The sequence below is a fragment of the Cynocephalus volans genome, chromosome X (genome assembly GCF_027409185.1).
Source record: "Cynocephalus volans isolate mCynVol1 chromosome X, mCynVol1.pri, whole genome shotgun sequence".
Classification (NCBI taxonomy): Eukaryota; Metazoa; Chordata; class Mammalia; order Dermoptera; family Cynocephalidae; genus Cynocephalus; species Cynocephalus volans.
Genome location: NC_084478.1, coordinates 166787897 through 166812970, shown reverse-complemented (window position 1 = coordinate 166812970; position 25074 = coordinate 166787897). Strand labels below are relative to the sequence as shown.

The 25074-nt window shown below is 40.4% G+C and overlaps 1 pseudogene; it reads right to left on the bottom strand.

Annotated features, from left to right (window-relative positions):
- LOC134368525 (serine/threonine-protein phosphatase PP1-beta catalytic subunit-like) overlaps positions 1-10637 on the bottom strand; it is a 38794-nt pseudogene extending 28157 nt beyond the window's left edge.
- Positions 10638-25074: the final 14437 nt, after the last annotated feature.

Below are 25074 nucleotides of genomic sequence, written 5' to 3'. Positions count from 1 at the left end.
GTAATCTTCATTAATATTGATATTTTAACTCCCACTTCCTCTACCCTCCCACCCCCAAGATTCACTCAAGGTTACATACTCATTAATGGCAAAGTTAACTTAAATCTAGTTTTCCTAAAAATTTTTTCTGGCAATTTTTTCATATCTAGAATGAAAGTCTGCCTTTAAGGAACAGAAAGAAAAGTAAAATTTTACAACTGGCTAAAATGTGGAATTTTCGTTTTCAGTGAAAGAATTCGGCAGCTGCCATAATTTCAATACATCTTACGTCTCCCTGATAGAAATAATTAATGTAGATTCAGAGCCTATAGATGACCTTGAGGAGCTATATATATAATATCTCAGATTATCTGTAATACTGTGTATGTACATGAATATTTTTTCTGAAAAGGCTGATGGTTTTCATGAATTCTCAAAGGCATCTCTGATTCACCATATGTAAATAATCATTCCAAGAATACTGGTAAACAACCAGTATAATGAGAAAAGTGTTTAAATGTAAGAGGTGAAGGCTAAACATTTCAGGATTAGAGGAAGGAATGTCTTAACCCTAAAGAATGAGCTCTATTTTTTTTTTTTTTTTACTGTTTTGACATTTGCATTGATGGTGCAAAAACAATGGTAAGCAAAAGTGGCGGTACCTTGGGTCGGCCCTGTGGCTCACTCGGGTGAGTGTGGAGCTGGTAGCACCGAGGCTGCGGGTTTGGATCCTATATAGGGATGGGTGGTGCGCTCACTGGCTGAGCGAAGTGCGGAGGACACCAAGCCAAGGGTTACGATCCCCGTATTGGTCAAAAAAGAAAAAAAAAAATAGTGTTGGTACCTTAACACATATCGTCAGTGGTACCAAACTGTATGGGTAGTCACACAATGTTCACTATCATTGTTTCTCCTTGAGGAGAAACAAAATAAAAACCAGCTTCAATTAAGAATGCCCTTGATGAAGAGGTAAAATCAATTTTATTCAGTCTCCACCCTTGAATACATATCTTTTTAATATTCTATATGATAAAATGGAAAGTACCCATAAAGCACTTGTGCTGCCCACCAAAGTACAATGGTTGTCTCAAGGAAAAGCACTCACGTGCGTGTTTTAGTTCCAAGCTGATCTGGCCACTTTTTCCCACAGAACACCTTTTTTATTGAAAACCACAACTGACAAACTATAGTCATCCAGACTTAGATAATTAACAGATACCCTGGAAAATGAACAAAGTAAGCCTGTCATATCAAGGAAAACAACTGATAGCATTTACTGCCAATGATAAAATTCAACTTTTAAAACTAATTAAGATTTTTGAAACCTTGTATCTAGCGCCATGAACCTATTATCTTCTCCATACTTAAGGACTCTTCTGATGAGATCTTGTAATATTAACAAATATTATTTTTTTGATATATGGTATAATAAGATGTATCAACATTTGGACATCTGCGTAATTCAGCCAATTCCGTATTTTCCAAATGACGGATGCATGCCACAAAGTCACGTGTAAAATCCATTTAAAGTACAAGATACATCAATGGATTGTAATGAAAGAGAACAAAAAAAACTTTCTGGTATCACTTCAGATTCTACATTGCAACCAACTCAAAAAAAATTCCATTTGCCTCTTTTTGGTATAATAGAGAATACCTACAATCATCTAAAAAGGCTATTAAAATACTCCTGCCTTTTTCAACTACATATCTGTATGAACAGACTTTCTTCATGTACTTCAAACAAAACAGGATATCAAAACAGATGAAGCAAAGCGGAGATAAGAATTCAGCTGTCTTTTATGAAAAATAATAAAAAGATTGCTTAAATGTAAAACAATGGCATTTTTCTAACTTTTTTTTAGAAAAGTTAATTTTTCATAAAAGCATATTTTATGCTAAAATGTAATGTTACTTTAAATGAATTAAATCGATATTTTTAAGTTCTCAGTTTTAATTTTTAACAGCATCGATAAACTCACGTAAATAAAAGCTCTGTCCTCAATTCTTTAATTTTTTTCTTTTTGTGTGTGTGTGTGTGTGGTTAAATATATTGAACACAAGAATTGACCTCCAATCTTTTTAAAAAGTATGGGGAAGTTGATTGTAAAGGGGGCCCAAGACTCAAAGTTTGAGATCCACTTCCCTAGTCCCTAGCCAAGTCCCTAGCCAAAGAAAGCATGCAACACATCTCCTAAAATCACTTTTCATCATGTTGTTGCGCCTAGAAACCTCTTCCTGTCAGCATCAACAGTGGTATGTCAAACCAGACAATAAACTCTGGATAATGGGAACAGGAAAGAAATTTTCTTATGTACTTACATATGAATGAAAATGGTGGTTGTATACGATAAACACAAAGTGTAGGATACAATATCAGTAAAGCACCTGCAAAAAAGAGCCTTCTCAAAGATTAGTATGGGAAAGGTCCAGTGCTCAGCCGCATAAAGAGCCCTCTATTATCTATTTCGGAGCTCAGGTGTGCACTAAGCAATAATGACAGCTAACAGTTTCTGAGCTTTTATGTGCCAAGAATTATTTGAAATGATTTGCCTCTTTAATCTTTACAGAAACATTATGAAGTAGGTACTTACTATGATCCCCAATATGCAAAAGAAACGGGCAGAGCTGAAATTAAAACACACACAGAACCCGTATCCTTAACCCATTACACAACATGAACTCTCACTGTAGCAATACTTACTGATGTTTCCTGAGTAAGCACTTAATTGAGTAAATACCTGATATCATTCAGGATTCACATAACTTTTGAAGTTTGAGTCTAAAATTCACAAAATCTATTCCTTCCTGTCATAAACTCTAATTTAATCTAGTGTTTCTCACTGACATTTGCAAATTCCTCACTAAGAAGTCTGCTCCTTTTCTGTCACTACTTTGGCTCAATTATTTGATAAATACACAACACAGACAAAACCTACAAGCACCTATTGAAATTCCTTCTCAATTTAATATTGAAAAAAAATTAATGAGCTATTATAACTGCAAGATATATAATATTAGACAAAGCTATGCAATATCAGACACTTTTAAACTTCTTTATTGTAAAAAGTATTAACTTTTGATTTCTCTAAATCTTGAAAATAGGAGATAAGATTGGGGGGAAGTTTAAAATTACTTAAATACTCAAAGCAAGAAAGTGTTTGGGTCACCCTGTAAACTGACCAGGTGGGAACTTCTGCTGCTCAGAGAAATTCTGATTAACATTCTTGAAATGAAATTCCTTTATGGTAAAACAATCTGTGAACAAGATGTGTCAAAACCACCAAATTACATAGTGTGGGCATGCATCAAGAACCAAAGGCAACGTTCCCTCCAGGTTGTGCACGTAACATACACACTTCTACCTGTCCTTGCACAGATGCAGGTAAATTTGGGAAGGGAGTGGGCGGGTTGAGGCCAGTGATTTTCAGGAAGGTTATGCACACCCTCGTTAATCACTGTGCTACACACATAAGTACAGAGGCAGAATAAAGGACAACTACCACTGACCTATTTTCTACTGCCTGACAAGTACACACCTTGACCAAGGATTCACTACCTCTATCAAACCAGGAAAAAATTGCCTACTGCTTATTTATACTTACTACTTGTTATTTATACTTATTTAACTTCAGAACAAGTTTCTATACTTTAGTCTTCTACTTCTATTTAAAGACCAAACTCTGTCTCCATTATAATATTTTCATCTTGTCAATCCTATGGAAAATTTCTGTTATAGAGTGTTATTTTAGAGAACATGGTTTAAAAAATTACATTTTATCTACAATAACCACAACTTCAGAGGTGACCTGATTCAATCTTCGAAGTAAGGTGATGTTGTGTAGGGAGAAAGAAGAGTTGTGACCTTGATCTCTTTCCCCTTCCTACCATCACTGATCCTCATTTTCTGGGAAGAATAAGCCTTGAAATGCCTTTTTACAGCTGCCAGAGAAGGAGTGGTCGCAGACTGAGGGTATAAGTTTGTATCCAATCAAAACTAAATCCTAGAAGACTCACTGGGAGTCCATCCACCACCACCACACCATTAAGCCTACTGACATTTATGAACCATTCTTCCCCTTGCCCCCCTACATCACAAGACTTCCAGGATAACCTAGGTTTCAGAAACAGTGCGATTTTGGTCAATATTTCTAAATATCTTGACATTCCTATATTATTCTACTTCTGTTAGAATTGTTTGAGAATGCATGCCATTGGAATGCATACTGTTAAATGATAAATGTGGAGAATAAGATATGAGAGGAAAAAACCTAATAGATGTAATTTATTATCTTAATCACTAATCCTAAATCTTAATGTAGCCCTGTCTCTACACTCAAATTTAAATAGATTTCTAAATCACAATGACTCTTATCTTGGATTTAGAAATTTACCAAAAAAAGTCTATTTCTGCATTCAGAAAGCAAAATAAAAACAGCCCTTTGTGGGATTACTCAGTTGGTTAGAGCACAGTGTCCACAACCCTAAGGTCAAGGGTTCAGATCCCCAGCACCAGTCAACCTACCACCCCTAATAATAACACCTCTGGGCTACTTCAAACTGTTTCCCTCACTTGATGGAACTAATTACTAATTGATGGAAAAAATTATCCAAATCAGTTAAATAATATGCCACCACCTTTACGCCTGCCTCCTCTAGCCTCTCAGCCAGAAGAATCAATAAAAGAGATAAAGTATGCCTCAGGTGATCTCCTCTACTCCTAAACCTGCACTTTTCTAACAGGTCTGGTTCTGGATCTACATAAAACACTTCTTGTGCAAGTCGAGGATGTCAGAAGCAACTAGTACTTCCTTCAAACTGCACAACCTTTAGACTGCTGGGTCAGAATTAAACAATCAGTAGAGAGGCTTTAAAAAGTCTGGCTGTTCCTCGAAACGTTCACATCAAGTTACCATATGACCCAGCAATTTCACTCCTAGCCATATACCCAAGGGAACAAAAACTTGTACACAAAAGTTGATGGCAGCATCATTCACAAAAGTCAAAAAGGCAAAACAACTCAAATGTCATCCACTGATGAATGGATTAAAAAAAAAGCGGTATGTCCATACAATGGAATGTTATTTAGCCAAAAAAGGAATGAAGTTCTGATACATACTACAACATGGATGCACCTTAAAAACATTAAAAGAAATCAGACATACAAGACCATATATGGTATGATTTCATTTATATGAAATGCACATAATGGAAAAATCTGTACAGAAGAAAGTAGGTAGTAGTTGCCAATGACTAGGGGGATGTCAGGGTGGAGTGGGGGAAGGAGACGAAGGGAAAGGGGGAGTGTCTGCAACTAGAATCAAGGTTGGGGTTGTGTTGAAAATACACTAAAGCTGATGGTTGCACAACTCTATGGATATAATAAAAACCACTAAATTATAAATTTAAAATAGGCGAACTGTATGGTATGTGAATTATATCTCAATAAAGCTGTCATTTAAAAAGTGGGGCTTTAATGTTATTTTATTAATCTATTTCATTTTTCTTTCTTTCTTTTTTTTTTTTTTAAAGATGACTGGTAAGGGGATCTTAACCCTTAGCTTGGTGTTGTCAGCACCATGCTCAGCCAGTGAGCGAACTGGCTGGAGTGTGGAATTATGGAAGACTTTTTTTCTTTTATATTTTTTTATTTCACAAGTTTTCCACAAGAATGCCTTATTTTTACAATCAGAAAAAAAAGCAAATCCTAAACACTCAGTTTCATGTTATCAAATAAGTGATATACAATAGACCTGTATTAATTATCATCAAATGGTAAAGCCCAGTTTTAAAATACTTGGATCAAGTCTATGATTGAGAAAAGAGCTGGCACCATCTTAATCACTCGGCAGTGGTTTTCTATACTAAATTCCTCCCAAATGCATCAGATTCAACTCATCTCATTTCACTTCCTCCAAAATAAACTCAGCATTTATACTTTGAACAAAGTTCCCCAGGTAATTCTGCTATATTCCAAACGCCCATACAAACTTTTTTCAAAATCACTGATCTAAGTAAAAAGCTTTTACTGGATGTTCCATGAAACCCATATAAACCAGCTTCAATTTAAATAATCAGTCAAAAGCAATATGATAAGCAATGAGAATGTGGTAGCAGAGTCTCCACAGGACATAAAGTGGTAGAAGTCTTTGGTTTTCAGTTCTAAGTAAAACTTTCTGCAAGAAAATATAGTGGAGGATTATGCACTATCTGAATAATACATCAGTATTTTTGTTTTACTTTAAATAATAGCATAAATTTATTTAGACATCCTAAAGGCACTTCGAAAATACTGCATCAATGATATGCCCAAGTAAAAAAGAAAAACATGATTCAATTCAACATGTCACTGAAAGTGTCACAGCTGATCGGCAATTTGATAGGGTAAAAAGGAAAAATAACCAGGAATATGTTGTGGATTTACAATCAGCATTTGAAAATGCGATCAAGTCCTGCTGAAGTTTTTCCTCTAATGTGAAGAAATTCTGGCCAAATTCTGGCTTCTACTTCCATTTAACACTAAAAATAAAAACCGAACCGTAGCTACATGGGTACTTCAAAATGTTCATGGAAAGATTCACGTATTTTTCAATTCTATTTTTCCACAAACTTTTGGAAGTATCCTCGTATTCTGCGAGGTAGCTTTACAAAACACCAACACTTGAATCTCAGTTAAGTTTAATTAGAATGTAACAGCTTTGAACATAAAGACAACCAAAAATTTTTTTCTTGGAAGATCAAAAATAATTACTAGAAAATCCAAATCTGCTTTAGACAAGTCTTTGAGTAGGTCTAGATTTGGTAAGGAGGGGAGTATCACGGAATATTGCTGAGTCTCGGGGAGGCACTGTCAAACTAAATATGCTCCCACAGGATCAAGAAGCAAGTGATGAAACTCTTTACTGAACAAGTGTGTGAACCAAAGAGGAGGCTGCAAAAAGGCCCAAAGTCACTCGTTCAAACCGGGGAGCTCCTTGAGTGACGAGATTGTGTCTTATCCTTGGATTGCTGGTGCCTGGCACAGAGGAGGTCAATAAACACTTGCTATATTAGAAGAGGAAAATATGTCTAGACTGGAATTCTCACGAAAAAAAAAAGAAAAAAGATTGTCCAAAACCACAACCGAACATTTAATTTGAAATCACAAAAACACTTAGGCTACTTTTCCCAGTGTCTTTTTTCCCAATAACCCTGAACGAACCAATAGTGAAGTTTTAAGTATCTGTAATCATAAAAAGCTGTGTCCGACGTAGGTTAAAGATCAAACATTTTAACTCGCATAAATCTGTGTTTTAGGCCTATAAAGTACACAAATATATGTAAAATAAAATATGAAGTTTAGATACAAACACCAAATTTAAAAATATTTAAACTCACAAGTGAAGTTTAAAATGTATTAAAAATAGTGGTAGGCCTAAACTTTCCCAAATGTGAACAAGAAATAAAAATTTTAAAATAACTGTATTTCCCTCACAGGACAACATACAATTACAAAATATAACTTTTTTCAAAGCGGATTTCTCACAGACTCAGCAAGATGTTCCCATCTGTTAAAGATACAACGTCATAAGCAGTGAACACTGACTGCAGGCAGCAGGGGCCTCCCGGGCATATATAACTTGATAGTAAAGGAAAAGGTAAGTAAGAGTTCCTGGTAAAACTTTTGCTTCCTATTCAGTTTTATGTCTGCTGGAAAGTTTTCACATCTGGAGGGAATATACCGAATTTATTTACACAATGGGTACACACAGAAATGATGTTTTAGATACCAACACACTAGTTGAACAAAGGAAATAGTCCCTCAACGACCACCACCAAATCATAAACCTTCTTTGAGGATTTTCCAAAAATATAAGCACATACTGTTTCAATGTGAAAAGCAATTTTTTATCAGGTAATTTGGAGGAAAATAACAGCAGTACATGTGCAATCCTTCGACGGCATCTGACAAAGAGGACTCGAAATTGTTTTAAATGGCTTAAAATTCTTTTTTACACACTCACGAAACAATGAATGATGACGCATATTTTAGGATAAAGGGACTCTTTGGCAGAAGAACGCGTTTAACTTTGAACGACGTCCTACAGTGAATCAATACATATATAACTCCTGGCCTCTCCATCCCTTCCCACCTTTCCTCCCAGCAACATAAAACTACTCAGTGGAAAACATGAGAATAGGGTAACTTCACATGCTGCGAAGACTCGTAAATATCGCATAAACACGAAAGGCTTTAGAACCTGTACTAAGTTTGTACAGAAATTAAACTCTGCTCAAACCTGTTCACTTTTCAAACCGCAAAGCCAATCCCTTCGGCAAACCTATCTATACATTTCTTATTTCTCACGTGCATCTTCAACCCGATCAAAGGTTTTCTTTTATACTTTTTTTCCAGCAAGTAATAGATACGAAGTAAACTCCCGCTCATTTTACCCTTTCTTTAAGAGCCTGTTCTACGGCGTCGTATGAAAATGCAGAACAGATACAAGTCCTCTTGAGGAGAAGATTTTTTACAAAATTCACTCCGGAACAACAATCGCAGGCAACCGAGGGCGATGCACCCAGAGCACAGAGAAGAAACGCACCTTCCGGGGACATACACTAAGCCCAGCGGCAGGCAGCCTCGCACCGCCCTCCCTGGAAGGGTCAGCAGAGGCGAGCGCGGAGGCGACGGGCGGAGGCGACGGAGCTCCGGCCTGTCTGCAGGGCTGCCTCCCGCAGAGCACTCCTCACACACGCGGGTCCGGTCGGCGCACCTCGGCCCCCGAAGGTCTACAGGACAGGGAAAGAGTTTAGAAACATTCCCAGTTTGGGTCCTGTCTTAATCCCAATATCTCAATTGTGTCTAGAAAGGCTGAGGCCCTGACAAGGATGTATTAGTGAAAAGGAGGTCCCAAGAACCTAAGACACGAGCCCAATGTCACGAACCGCGTGTTGCTCAAGGTGGACTCTCTCCCGACATCTTAAGACTCACCAGACGAAACCTGAGTTGCAGTGCAGAGAAATAACACAAGCTAGTTTCTAGTGGACCGATCCTCAGTGGCCCAAGTGTCCACACATACCTGCAAATCCACAAGAGCTGCCTTGTGGGGTTGAGGCTTCAGGTGTTTTGATTTTGTATTTGTTTATAGTGTAACGCAATCAGACGAAATTAGGACAGCCTTCAAATATTCATACATCACAATAGCTTAAGAAACTATTGGTTTTTAAAGTGATAATCATACTTTTAAGAATATAAAAATTTTATACACTTATTTAATTTAAAATTTTGAAAAACTGCGAAACTTGTTTCCTAAGAGTCTGTACCATTTTCCAGTGCCACCAGCAACATGTGAGAGTGATAAAAAAAGCAAAATTTTAAGTAGTCACAGTAATGGTAAAAATGTAATCTAGGGCATCTAGATATGTGTGAGAAACTTTTCTTCCATTGATTTTAAAAACATGGCTTTTTCTTCCCCGAACTGCTTCCAGGGGGCCACACCAACCTTCTAGTCAACAATAACTCCACTTGGCCTGGGGCTTCAACAATTCCAAGTTTCCAGATGAACACTCACAAAAAGCCCACAGATAAGAAATATAATCATACATAAGATTGGTATAATGTCCATCCTAATTCTATTGCTGACCAGTACCTGAATTCTGACAATGCTCCCTATATCCTTAAAAATAAAACCAGGTGAAGGTTGAAACCCAAAGAGATTATTTTGCACCTGTTTCACTTGAACCAAATGCTGGCGAGGGTGTGGAGAGAAGGGAACAGTACTGCACTGTTCGTGGGACTGTAAATTAGTGCGACCACCATGGAAAACAGTATGGAGGTTTCTCAAACAACTACAGATCGATCTTCCATACAATCCAGCAATCCCACTTCTGGGTATATACCCAGAGGAATGGAAATCATCATGTCGAAGGGATACTTACCCTCCCATGTTCATCGCAGCTCTGTTTACGATAGCCAAGACCTGGAACCAACTGAAATGTCCGTTGATGGATGACTGGATAAGGAAACTGTGGTATATATACACCATGGAATACTACTCTTCCATAAAAAAGAATGAAATTCTCCCATTTGCAACAACATGGATGAGCCTGAAGTGTCAGGAGCCATTTTTAACAATAGCCACCATTTTAACAAATAACAGCCATTTTATGTAAGCCTTTCTCTTCCTCCTCAGAAAAGCCCACGTGCGCCAAGCCAACACCTCTCCCACCTCCTCTTCTCATACCACGCCACTATCACCCCACTGCTTTTCCACCTATCATAAGGTGCCACACTCTGTGACAGCCCGCCCCTTCTTCACTATGTATATAAGCAATCGCCTGACAATAAAATTTTGAGGCTTGATCAGAATCTTGTCTTGCCTCCATTCTGTGTGTCTCCTGTCCCTCCCCCTTTTCACCAGCTATAGGTAGTCCTCCTCGAGCCCACGTTCTTACCTGTCCCGCAGACCGGGACATTCTGGCGCCCAAACGTGGGGCCCGAGGCACGGAACAACGTTGCTGGCACCTACTCGGAAGACACCTGGCCAGGCATACCCTGAGCTCCTGAGCTCGTTTCGAGCCCGTGGGTGATCAATCCTCGGGACAAGACTCGATTTTGATCGTCGCTGGACTAGCTGCCCCAGCGGACATCGGACCGGTGAGTAGGTGATTATCATGGGACAGGAATTGAGCTCTCATGAGCTCTTCCTTTTTTTTTTTTTTTTTTTTTTAATTTTATTTTGTCGATATACATTGTAGCTGATTAATGCTCCCCATCACCAAAACCTCCCTCCCTTCTCCCTCCCCCCCTCCCCCCCAACAATGTCCTTTCGGTTTGTTTGTTGTATCAACTTCAAATAATTGTGGTTGTTATATCTTCTTCCCCCCCCCGCCCCAGTTTGTGTGTGTGTGTGTGTATGTGTGTGTGTGAATTTATATATTAATTTTTAGCTCCCTCCAATAAGTGAGAACATGTGGTATTTCTCTTTCTGTGCCTGACTTGTTTCACTTAATATAATTCTCTCAAGGTCCATCCATGTTGTTGCAAATGGCAGTATTTCATTCGTTTTTATAGCTGAGTAGTATTCCATTGTGTAGATGTACCACATTTTCCGAATCCACTCATCTGATGATGGGCATTTGGGCTGGTTCCAACTCTTGGCTATTGTAAAGAGTGCTGCGATGAACATTGGTGAACAGGTATACCTTCGACTTGATGATTTCCATTCCTCTGGGTATATTCCCAACAGTGGGATGGCTGGGTCGTATGGTAGATCTATTTGCAATTGTTTAAGGAACCTCCATACCATTTTCCATAGAGGCTGCACCATTTTGCAGTCCCACCAACAATGTATGAGAGTTCCTTTTTCTCCGCAGCCTCGCCAGCATTTATCGTTCATAGTCTTTTGGATTTTAGCCATCCTAACTGGGGTTAGATGGTATCTCAATGTGGTTTTGATTTGCATTTCCCGGATGCTGAGTGATGTTGAGCATTTTTTCATATGTCTGTTGGCCATTTGGATATCTTCCTTAGAGAAATGCCTACTTAGCTCTTTTGCCCATTTTTGAATTGGGTTGCTTGTTTTCTTCTTGTAAAGTTGTTTGAGTTCCTTATATATTCTGGATATTAATCCTTTGTCAGATGTATATTTTGCAAAGATTTTCTCCCACTCTGTTGGTTGTCTTTTAACTCTTTTAATTGTTTCTTTTGCTGTGCAGAAGCTTTTTAGTTTGATATAATCCCATTTGTTTATTTTTCCTTTGGTTGCCCGTGCTTTTGGGGTCGTATTCATGAAGTCTGTGCCCAGTCCTATTTCCTGAAGTGTTTCCCCTATGTTTTCTTTAAGAAGTTTTATTGTCTCAGGGTGTATATTTAAATCCTTAATCCATTTTGAGTTGATTTTAGTATACGGTGAGAGGTATGGATCTAGTTTCATTCTCCTGCATATCGATATCCAGTTATCCCAGCACCACTTGCTGAAGAGGCAGTCCCTTCCCCAGTGAATAGGCTTGGTGCCTTTGTCAAAGATCAGATGGCAGTAAGTGTGTGGGTTGATTTCTGGATTCTCTATTCTATTCCATTGGTCAGTGTGTCTGTTTTTATGCCAGTACCATACTGTTTTGGTTATTATTGCTTTGTAGTATAGCTTAAAGTCAGGTAGTGTTATGCCTCCAGCTTTATTTTTTTTGCTGAGCATTGCTTTGGCTATTCGTGGTCTTCTATTGTTCCATATAAATGTCTGAATAGTTTTTTCCATTTCTGAGAAAAATGTCTTTGGAATTTTGATGGGGATTGCATTGAATTTGTATATCACTTTGGGTAGTATGGACATTTTCACTATGTTGATTCTTCCAATCCAAGAGCATGGAATATCTTTCCATCTTCTTGTATCCTCTCTAATTTCTCTCAGCAGTGGTTTGTAGTTCTCATTATAGAGATTTTTCACCTCCTTGGTTAACTCAATTCCTAAGTATTTTATTTTTTTGGTTGCTATTGTAAATGGGCAGGCTTTCTTGATTTCTCCTTCTGCATGTTCACTATTGGAGAAAAGAAATGCTACTGATTTTTGTGTGTTGATTTTGTATCCTGCTACTGTGCTGAAATCATTTATCAATTCCAAGAGTTTTTTTGTAGAGGTTTTAGGCTGTTCGATATATAGGATCATGTCATCTGCAAACAGGGACAGTTTGACTTCATCTTTTCCAATCTGGATGCCCTTTATTTCCTTCTCTTCTCTGATTGCTCTGGCTAGTACTTCCAACACTATGTTGAATAGGAGTGGTGAGAGTGGGCATCTTTGTCTAGTGCCTGTTCTTAAAGGAAATGCTTTCAGCTTTTCCCCATTCAGGATGATATTGGCAGTGGGTTTGTCATATATGGCTTTAATTATGTTGAGATACTTTCCCTCTATACCTAACTTATAGAGGGTCTTTGTCATGAATGAGTGCTGAACTTTATCAAATGCTTTTTCAGCATCTATAGAGATGATCATATGGTCCTTGTGTTTGAGTTTATTAATATGGTGTATCACATTTATTGATTTGCGTATGTTGAACCAACCTTGCATCCCTGGGATGAATCCCACTTGATCGTGATGAATAATTTTTCGTATGTGTTGCTGTATTCTGTTTGCTAGTATTTTAGTGAGGATTTTTGCATCTATATTCATCAAGGATATCGGCCTGTAGTTTTCTTTTTTGGTTATATCTTTACCTGGTTTTGGTATCAGGATGATGTTTTCTTCATAGAATGAGTTTGGGAGATTTGCGTCCGTTTCAATCTTTTGGAATAGTTTGTAAAGAATCGGTGTCAATTCCTCTTTGAATGTTTGGTAAAATTCTGCTGTGAATCCATCTGGTCCTGGGCTTTTCTTTGTTGGGAGCCTTCTGATAACAGCTTCAATCTCCTTTATTGTTATTGGTCTGTTCAAATTTTCTACGTCTTCACGGTTCAGTTTTGGGAGCTTGTGTGTGTCCAGAAATTTATCTATTTCCTCCAGATTTTCAAATTTGTTGGCGTATAGTTGTTTATAGTAGTCTCGAATGATTCCTTGTATTTCAGATGAATCAGTTGTAATATCGCCTTTTTCATTTCTAATTTTTGTTATTTGAGTCTTCTCTCTTCTTTTTTTTGTTAGCCATGCTAATGGTTTGTCAATTTTATTTATCTTTTCAAAAAACCAACTTTTTGATTCGTTGATCTTTTGAATTGTTTTTTGGTTTTCAATTTCATTCAGTTCTGCTCTGATCTTAATGATTTCTTTCCGTCTGCTAACTTTAGGATTGGATTGTTCTTGTTTTTCTAGTTCTTTAAGGTGAAGTGTTAGGTTGTTCACTTGCCATCTTTCCATTCTTCTGAAGTGAGCATTTAATGCAATAAATTTTCCCCTCAATACTGCTTTTGCAGTATCCCACAGGTTTTGGTATGATGTATCATTGTTTTCATTAGTTTCAATAAACTTTTTGATTTCCTGCTTGATTTCTTCTTGGACCCATATGTCATTAAGTAGAATGCTGTTTAATTTCCATGTGTTTGTATAGTTTCCAGAGTTTTGTTTGTTATTAATTTCTAGTTTTAATCCATTGTGGTCTGAGAAGATACATGGGATAATTCCAATATTTTTGAATTTATTGAGACTTGATTTGTGACCTAATATGTGATCTATCCTGGAGAATGATCCATGTGCTGATGAGAAGAATGAATATTCTGAGGTTGTTGGGTGGAATGTTCTGTAGATATCTGCCAATTCCAATTGGTCTAGAGTCTTGTTTAGATCTTGTGTTTCTCTACTGATTCTTTGCCTAGATGATCTGTCTAATATTGACAGTGGAGTGTTCAGGTCCCCTGCTATTATGGTATTAGTGTCTATTTCCTTCTTTAGGTCTAATAGAGTTTGTTTTATAAATCTGGCTGCTCCAACATTGGGTGCGTACATATTTATGATTGTTATGTCTTCTTGATGGATCAGTCCTTTTATCATTAAGTAGTGTCCCTCATTGTCTCTTTTTATGGTTTTTAGTTTAAAGTCTATTTTGTCAGATATAAGAATAGCCACTCCAGCTCGTTTTTCTTTTCTGTTTGCATGGTGAATCTTTTTCCATCCTTTCACTCTTAGTCTGTGTGAATCTTTATGGGTGAGGTGGGTCTCTTGTAGGCAGCATATAGTTGGGTCCTGCTTTTTGATCCAGTCAGCCAGTCTGTGTCTTTTAATTGGGGAATTTAAGCCTTTTACATTAAGAGTTGTTATTGAAAGGTGTTGATTTATTCCTATCATTTTATTGGTTGTTTGGTTGTCTTAGGTGTCTTTTGTTCCTTGCTTTCTGATTTACTGTTTGGTTTCTGTGTTTGTTGGTTCCTTAGGTTGTAGATAGTGTTTTTGTTAGCTTGTTTTCTCTTCATGAATGCCATTTTTATTGTACTAGCGGGTTTAGATTTTTCTTAGGTTTTTATGGCAGTCGTAGTTATTTTTCAGGAACCAAACCCAGTACTCCCTTGAGGATTTCTTGTAAGGGTGGTCTTGTGGTAGTGAACTCCCGCAGTTTTTGTTTGTCTGAGAAATATACTATTTGCCCTTCATTTCGGAAGGATAGCCTTGCAGGGTAGAGTATTCTTGGCTGGCAATCTTTGTCTTTTAGTATTTTGAAAATATCATCCCATTCCTTTCTAGCTTTTAGGGTTTGTGATGAAAAGTCTGATGTTAACCTGATTGGGGCTCCCTTATAGGTGATTTGACGCTTCTCTCTTGCAGCTTTTAAGATTCTCTCTTTGTCTCTGAGTTTTGCCAATTTGACTATGACATGTCTTGGAGAAGGCCTTTTTGGGTTGAATACGTTTGGAGATCGTTGAGCTTCCTGGATCTGAAGATCTGTGATTTTTCCTATACCTGGGAAGTTTTCTGCCAGTATTTTGTTGAATATGTTTTCAATGGAATCTCCATTTTCCTCCCCTTCTGGAATACCCATGACTCGGATATTTGAGCGCTTGAGGTTGTCTGATATCTCTCTCAGATTTTCTTCCATGTCCTTGATTCTTTTTTCTTTCTTTTTGTCTGCTTGTGTTATTTCAAACAGCCCATCTTCAAGTTCAGAGGTTCTCTCTTCAACTTCGACAAGCCTGCTGGTTAAACTCTCCGTTGTGTTTTTTATTTCGCTGAATAACTTCTTCAGTTCAGCAAGTTCTGCTACATTTTTTTTCAGGACATTGATTTCCTTGTATATTTCCTCTTTCAGATCCTGTATACTTTTCCTCATTTCATCATGATGTCTAGCTGTGTTTTCTTGTATCTCATTCAGTTTCCTTAGAATTATCACTCGAAATTCCTTGTCAGTTATTTCAAGGGCTTCTTGTTCTATAGGATCTAGAGTATGAGACTTATTAACTTTTGGTGGTGTACTTTCTTGATTTTTTGTATTTCTGGTGTCTTTTTTTTGGTGTTTATTCATTGTGGCAGGGGGTTTCACAGTCCACCGGTTTGAGACTAATGACTAACTAGGATGTTGCTGTGGTTGCCAATTTGGTATGGCTCCCGCCGTGACTGCTCAGTTGGCCTCTAGTGTCTTGTGTGTGTGGTTGCCTCGGGTCTTGGGCTTCTCCAGGGATCCACCTTTCTGGTCAGCTTGTACTCTGCTGGGCTGGTGGATCACGTACCACAGGGTGTGTGATCTCTGTTGAGCTTTCACTTTCTGTACAGGACTTCTCCCCGTTCCGTGTGCTCTGGCCCAGGCTGTTAGATCGTGCAGTGGCGACCCCACCGGGTGTGTGGTTTCTGTCGAGTCTCCGCCTCCCTGGCCGCCCATCTCCCCCCTCTATGCACACTGTGCTGGGCTGGGGCGTGTCTTCTGCAACCCTCGTCTATCAGCTGGGCCTTCAAGACCCTGCTCAGCACCGCCTCGCCCAGGAAGTCTACCAGGTTTCTGCTAGGCACAGACGACCGGTCTCTCTGGGTGCCTTTGTAGCACTGTGTAGATCTTTCTCGGGTCTTGTTCACCTTTGTATCCCCCCGGTATAAACCGAGTCTAGTGCCCGCCTGCAGCCTGCTCTCCGGCAGGTTCAAGCGGACCTGGGAACTCTCCTACCACACTATTCCCAACCAGAAATTCGTTAGGCTTTTTTCCAAACTGGTGGTCGCAGAGATGGTATCTGCCTCCCAGTAACAGGAAGTTTACCGGGGCCGGAGTCCAGGGTGTGGTGGAGTGACAGTCGGCCCGCCCGTACTTCCTAGCCCTCCCAAAACTGGTCGGGACGCCCCACACCCCCAGCCCTGCCAGAGAACCGCGGAGGGAGTGGGAGAGGAGGCCGGCCCACAGGCTCCGGAAAGCCCGGCGCCAGGCCAAGCAAATGGGCTCAGTGATGGCCGAGCAGGGCGGAGCTGCCAGCACCTGGGAAAATGGAGGCAGCACTGGGGCAGTGAGTGGCCTGGTGGTGCAGGCGGGAGCCGCATGGGCATCCACCCCCCGAACAGAGCTGTGCCAGGGATCACTCACAGTGCTGTGCCAGGTCGGGCGCTCGCTCTGTCTCTGGTTTGTTGCCTTCCGTGTTCTCGGCGCTGCCGCTTCGGGCTGTTCAGTCGCGGCGCCGCTCGGGCGCTCCCAGGAATCTTCTTTAATGCCGGCCTGAAACCTCGAATCCTGAATAGGGCAGCTGGCCCCCTTCAGTGCGGCCCCAGCCTCCCGGATCCTGGCTGCATCCACAGCAGCCCTGGCGCCGTGTTCCCTGTTTCAAGACTCACTTTTGCAGCTAAGAATCAGTTCTTTTCCTGCTCCACACTTCAAAGCTGTTGCCTGTAAATGAGGCAGCCTCTCCTGCCGGGGGCAAAGTGGCGTTGAGCCCCCACGACCGGCCAGCAGCAGCAGTCCTCCCTTAAGAGATGGCCAGAGGAAGGTCCACAAGTTTCCCGGCTGCCTGAGGCCCAGTGGCCACCTTTTCCACCTCAGCTACTCCGCGCCAGCCGCCGCAGCCGCCGCCATCTTGAAAACCACGAGCTCTTCCTTAAGGGGCTTAAGGATTCCCTCAAGATGCGCAGAATTAAGGCTAAAAAGAAAGATCTCTGAAGTTTTTTCAATTTCTTAACTGATGTATGCCCCTGGTTTCCTCAAGAGGGCACCATTGATCATAAATACTGACAACGGGTTGGTGACTGTCTCAATGATTACTATCGTACTTTTGGCCCCAGCAAGGTCCCCGTGTCTACCTTTTCCTACTGGAATTTAATTAATGACATTTTACAAACCCATTCTCAGGACCCGGATATCAAAAACATAATACAAGTGGGGGAGACAGCCCTTAAGGATGGTTCTCGCCCCCCCTCAACTTGCCCCTCTGTCGTAATAGGCATGCCGGAGGGACTTAACAGCCATGATGCTGATCCCCCTGAAAAGACCCTTCAGACAATCTGCCCTGAAACTAACCCCTCTAAAAAAACTCGTAAAACAGCTCCAAAATTATACCCCTCCCTCACTTCCTTCACCCCTCATAACGATCAACTTCCCCCCGAGGACCAAGAGACCTTAGACGAACAGGCAACTCATTATCATGATAACGAGGATCCCTGGATCCCTGGCAGCTTACTGCGCCAGTTCTTCATCCGCCGCCCTCCGCTCCCCACCAACCCCCCCCTTACCCCCTCTCTTGCACAAGACTGCTGGCTATGTTTAACCGTTGGTATGCCTCTACCTACTGCCATTCCTATGTTCAATGCCTCGTATATCCCCTTTAGTGAAACTGCCAATTGCTCACTATCATCCCCCTTCAGAGTACAGCCCTCAGGTTTCAATCTCTCTGATTGCCTCCAGGGACCTTCACAAAATAATTCCTATGACGTTGATGTCGGATTTGTCACCTTTTCCCATTGTCATTCCATAACTAACATTTCCACCCCCATCTGCCCTTCTCCAGGACAGGTATTCATTTGTGGAGGCAACCTTGCCCATACCTTTCTCCCTATTGATTGGACAGGCCTTTGCGTTCCAGCGAGCCTTCTCCCTGACATTTCTATCATCCCCGGAGATGAGCCCGTCCCTCTTCCTAGCCTTGACCTTATAACAGGACGCCACCGGCGTGCTCTCCAAGTCATTCCATTGCTTATAGGCTTGGGGATTACAACCGCTGTGGCCTCTGGCGGGGCGGGGAAAGGGGTCGCTCTTAACACCTATAATAAATTATCTCATCAGTTAATTGATGATGTTCAAACCCTCTCTGGAACTGTTAATGATTTACAAGATCAAATTGATTCTTTAGATGAGGTAGTTTTACAAAATCGCAGAGGATTAGACCTATTAACTGCAGAACAGGGAGGGATCTGTTTAGCTTTACAGGAACGGTGCTGTTTCTATGCCAACAAGCCTGGCATTGTTTGAGACAAAATCAAGAAATTACAAGAAGACCTCATCAAGCGAAGAAAAGAATTGTTCGAAAACCCGCTCTGGACTGGACTTAATGGACTCCTCCCTTACCTCCTCCCTGTCTTGGGCCCCCTTCTTTGCCTCCTTTTACTTATAACCTTCGGTCCCTGGGCGTTTCGCCATCTCACCAACCTAATTAAGAAACAAGTTGATGCCGTCCTTTCTAAACCTATCCAAATTCATTATCAATGGCTGGCATCAAAGGACGCGGGAGAAGACTACTATGGCTCCCTCCCTACGGGGACAACATGATAACCAGAGGCATGTCTACCCTCTCCCTTTAGGGAGGACAGGGTATGAGCACCGGGGTGAGTGTAAAACAAAGTATTACAAGGGAAGGTCACAGAACTCCGACCTCCTCTGGGTTTCCCTGTGAGCACGCCTGGCTTGCATAGGGGTTGGTATCTAATCTATCAAAAATCAATTTCGGCTCTGCCCCTCCCCCCAAAAGATACCAAGAGCCAACGATGGTGGATTCAAAAAATCCACGGGGGAGCCAGGCCCCTACTCCCTCGCCCGGTTAATGCTCGCCTTCCCTTCTGTCTTTGAACAGAAAGGGAGGAGATGTCAGGAGCCATTTTTAACAATAGCCACCATTTTAACAAATAACAGCCATTTTATGTAAGCCTTTCTCTTCCTCCTCAGAAAAGCCCGCGCGCGCCAAGCCAACACCTCTCCCACCTCCTCTTCTCATACCACGCCACTATCACCCCACTGCTTTTCCGCCTATCATAAGCTGCCACACTCTGTGACAGCCCGCCCTTTCTTCACTATGTATATAAGCAATCGCCTGACAATAAAATTTTGAGGCTTGATCAGAATCTTGTCTTGCCTCCATTCTGTGTGTCTCCTGTCTCTTCCTCTTTTCACCAGCTACAGGTAGTCCTCCTCGAGCCCACATTCTTACCTGTCCCGCAGGCCGGGACACTGAAGAAACTTATGCTGAGTGAAACAAGCAAAGCATAGAGGGATAAATACCACATGTGCTCACTCTTAAGTGGGAGATAAGAGAGAAAGAAGGAATGAAAGAAAGACCACAGTGTTGCGTTGGACTTGTAGAGGGAGAGAGCACACCTAGGGATACTTTTCAACAAATGGTGCTAGGACAACTGGATAGCCACATGCAAAGGAATAATGTTGGAGCCTTACCTCACTCCGAAACTTAACTCAAAATAAATAAAGGACCCAAATGGAAGAGGTATTATTATAAAACTCCTTGAAGAAAACATAAGCGTAAACTTTCAGGACCTTGGATTTGGCAAAGAATTCTTAGGTATGACACAAAAAGCATTAACAACAAGAGATAAAATAGATAAATTGGACCTCGCAGAAATTAAAATATTTCGTGATTCAAAAGACTCCATCAGGAAAGTAAAAAGACAACCCACAGAATGGGAGAAGACATTTGCCAATTTTATATATACTGTCATACATATAGAATTCTTTCAAATCAATAATTATAAAAATAATAATCCAGTTTAAAAATGAGCAAATCATCTAAATAGAAATTTCTCCAAGATAGACATACAAATTGTCAATAATCAGAGGAGAAGATGTTTGGCATTATTAGTCGTCAAGTAAATGCGCATCAAAACCACATTGAAATACCACCTCAAACTCAATAGGACAGCTAGAATCGAAATATCTGATAACAACAAACATTAGCAAGGATGTGGAGACATTATACCACTCCTACCCTACTCACGGCAATGTAAAACATTGCAGCTGCTTTGGAAAACAGATTGACAGTTCCTCAAATGTAGAGGTACCTTTTGGCCTACCGATTACATTCCTAGTATACACCCAAGATAAATTAAAAATATGTCCCCATAGAAACTCGTACATGAATGTTTATAGTAGCATTATCCATAATAGCCAAAAGGTAGAAACAACTCAAATGTCTACCACATGATGAATGGATACACAAAATGTGGCACATCCATATAATGAAATATTATTTGGCAATAAAAAGAAAAGAAGTACTGATACGTGTAACAACATGGATGAACCTTGCAAGCATACACTAAGTGAAAAAAGCCTATCACAAAGACCACATATTATCTAATCCCATTCAGATAAAATCCAAAACAGGGAAATGGATACAGACAGAAAGCAGTGGTGTATTCGAGCTGGGGATTGGGGATTGGGAGATGGGGGGTGACAGCTAAAGGGCACAAGGATTTGGATTTTGTTTAGGTATTGAAAGTGTACATCAGTTAACAATGGTGAATTGTACACATCAAAAGGGTGAATTGTATGGTATGTGAATTATATCACAGTGAAGTTGTGAAAATTAAACTAAATTGAATGTATTTCTGTGGATCAAATTCTAGATTCTCTATTTTGTTTCATTGGTCTATGTGTCTGTTATTCTTCTAGTACAAAAGTACTTCAAAATGTTCATGGAAAAAAAGAATTAAAAGATAATATATAACACCAAGGGCAGTGGTTCAGGTCCCTGTATCGGCCAGTTGTCAAAAAAAAAAAAAAAAAAAAAAAAAAAAAAAAAAAAGATAATATAAATCTTTCTTTGAACCTTTTGAAGGACCCTCATGTAAACAATCTCAAAACCTGTCCACAGCCATCCTTTTTACCTTTAGAGTCAATGAGGGGCGTATGCCCGGAGCATTTCCACTCCAATTCTCCTCTTTCTGTGCTACATACTTCCTTTCACACTCATTTCGCATTCCTGGCCTGTATCAACCGTCTGTTTTTAATCAACAACACACACGCACAGCCCCAACCTTGGTGGAAGGAGTTCACTAAACATAGAAGATAAAACATAAATTGAACATATATGTTAAATTCCTTATCTTATAATTACAAAACCGGTGTCATGCCTGAGTCTGGTTTTGATGCTTGCTTTGTATCTTCAGACTTGAGGTAGGTGCCTGTGCAGGAGCAGATACAAGCCCATGTGTGAAAAAAACTGTTCTAACACAGAGCTTTCCCAGCCGTGCTCAGGGCGAACCCAATGGTTCTTGTGGTGGGGTGTCAGAGCACACTGCTCCAAGGAGGAAGAAAGGACGCTGGGTGGACAGGACTCTGGGATTACAGTCCTCACTTCAACCAGACTGCTCTGCCTTCCTATGTTCATGGATTGCATTTCTGTGCAAAGCTTGAGATGGAGTAAGAGGTTCCATGTCTAAAATGTGGCAACCATAGTTGACTAGTTAGATATGGGACATATTGTGGAATCCTGTCATCTACTACTCGTGTCCAATATTGCCTTCAGCCCTTTGCTTCACTAACTCTAGTTACTACAAAGCTGTCAGCTGCCCAAAACAGACACACTGTGTTAGAGGAAGCTAAACAAGAAAGGGGCCATCTGCACAGGGTTTCCACCCACCCTGCAGAGGTCTTCACCTTTAGCCAACCCTCTATGCCAGACAGTGTGTAGTGGCAACATAGGCCAGCAATCACAGTCTCGGGACACCTGGCCCCCGATGTGACAAGCATTCAGAAACCAGGGGTGGGAGTCTGAGGCAGAGACACCATCCAGATCACTTTTCAAGGCAAGTCCACACTAACACTTCATCAGCAATGTCTGAGGTCACCCATCCCAGGGCTCTCTTCCTCCAAGTTCCCCTCATGTAGCTGCACTGTTACCTTCCACGGCTCATTGCTTTTCCCGCCTGTCTCAGCTGTCAGTCATCAGTCACAAACTCTCACTCACATAGTGGGGTTCACAAGAAGTCCACTGTACACAGGGGATAGGACACCAGCACCAGCTGGCATCAGGACAGCTCCTAGCATGGGATGCTGGTGAGGGCGCACTGCTCCTAGAGTGGACCAGAGACACAGCTAACCGGAATGATGCAGGGGCTGGCTGCAGGCTTCCTGAAAGAGGTGTGGGGTCCTAAGGTAGGGTGGGGTGTCACCCGTTCTGTATTCCCTCCTCTCCCCCCTTCTCTCCCTCTGGTCTTTTCACCCGTGCTGACCTCTGGACTCAGGGCTCTGAGCACCAGCCTGCCTGGGGATCTGTGGACTTGGTTTTGCATGTGGTCTCTCTCATGGACTCTGGCAGGTACTCTCCACTGGATCGTTCCAATACCACCCAATGAACATAGCAAAGCTAATCAGACAAAAAAGGAAGGTTCCTGACTAAAATTTTGTAAATGTTCCCTCTCAAAGGATAAATTTCAAAATTGGTGTGTGCAGGAGTCTTCCCCAACTGGATGCACCTCAAACTCCTCGAAATTGAGTCAAGGACCAAATCCATCCCACTCTTCCAGTTGCTTTTCCATCCAAGCCACAATTTTCATTCATTTTCCTCCCACTCAAAATCCAATCGGTGATGCCTTCAGTTGTCCACCTCCAACCAAAGATTCACCTCCTTTAGACACCACTCCCATCCTGTTGCAGGGGTGACAGCATGCCCCCAGCCTCTTTCCAGGGTCCTCCTAGAGCTGACGATAGGCAATAGCTAGAATCTGTGAGATCCCTTCTTTTCTGGAGTGTTAAGTTCCTTCTAATTTACTCTTACAGGCTCCACTCACATCCAAAGTTACCTGGGATAGCATCTGCTCCCCCTACATCTGTTGGCGGTGTTGTTTCACACATTTGTAATATAGTTACATTGTACTGGCATATTGCCTTGTCCTTTTTGGGGGGATCTGCAGATCTCCTAAATTATTTATTTAATTTGCACACACGAGAGTGGGCACGTTGTGCTGAAAAGTTCTATGCATCCTGACAAATGCATAATGTCTTGTCCATCATTAATTACAGTCTCATACAGAACCGAACCAACCCCCTAATAAATCCCCTGTGTTTACTCTATTCAATCTTTCCTCCTTGCCCACCCAACCACTTGCAACAACTGATCGTTTTACTGTCTGTATAGGTTTTCCTTTTCAGAATGTCAAATGAATAAGATTATACACTATGTAGCCTTTTCGGACTGACTTCGTTCACTTAGTAATAGGCATTTAAGATTCATCCATATCTTTGTGTGTCTTGATCATTCCTTTTTGTTGATAAATAGTGTTCTATTGTATAGTCGTACCCCAATTTGCTTATGCATTCACCTACTGAAGAACAATAGAGTTACTTCCAGTTGTGTCAATTATTAAATGAGCTGCCATATACATTTATGTTCAAGATTTTAGTGTGAACATATAATTTCAAATTAGCTGGGTAAACACCTAGGAATATGTTTGCTGGATCATGTGGTGAGACTGCTCGGCTTTCTAAGAAACGCACAACCTGGCTTCCAAACTGACTGTCTATTTGCAGTCTCACGAGCAATGAATGAGACTCCTTGGTGATTCTGACTGTAGCCGTCAATGGTTATCGTCTGTTTTTGGTTTTGTTTTGGATTTTGGACTCTCTAATATGAAACTAATATAGCTACTCCAGCTTTCTTTTATTAGTGTTAATATGGTATATTTGTTCAATCTCTTCACATTAAACCTATCTGAGACTTTGAAATTTAAAATTAATTTCTTGTAGACAACATGGGCATGAGTATTGTTCTTTTTATTCACTCTGACAATATATGTCTTTTAATTGGTGTATTTAGACCATTCACACTGAAGTGATTATTAAAGTAATTCTATTGATATCTAGCATGTATGTGACTGTTTTCTATTCCTTCCATATGTTCTTTGTTACATTTTACTCTTCTTTTTCTGACTTTAATGAGCTTTAGTGCAATTCTATTTTATCTCCTCTCAGCATATAAAATATACCTCTTTTTAATAAATTAGTGCTTGTCGTAGAGGTTACAATATACATTGTAATAATTCCACCTTAAAATAATTCTATACTGCTTCTCATTTAGTGTTTATATGTAATTTTTAAAAGTTTACTCAAGAAAGAAAGAATGAGTGAAGGAAAGAATGAAAGAAACAACAATCACAGGAATACACTGGAGTTTCAAAAGGAGAGAACAAAGTCGTGGTTCTTAGAGGCGGGAAAGGGAGAGGGGAAGGGGCTAGTGAGGAACTGGTCCAGGGTCACAAAGAATGACTACATTGTGTAAAGGTGAGCAACCTAACTATCCCGATTTGATCATCATGTATTGTACACAGTATTGATATCCTACTCTGTACCGCACAAATGTGTATTATCAATTATGTCTCAATAAAAATAAATAAACAAATAAAATTAAAAAGTATACTCATTATTCTCTCTCATTCTTGTATCATTGATGTCATTTATTTCATTTATCTGTATAATCTAATCACCAGTGTTACTACTATTAACTTA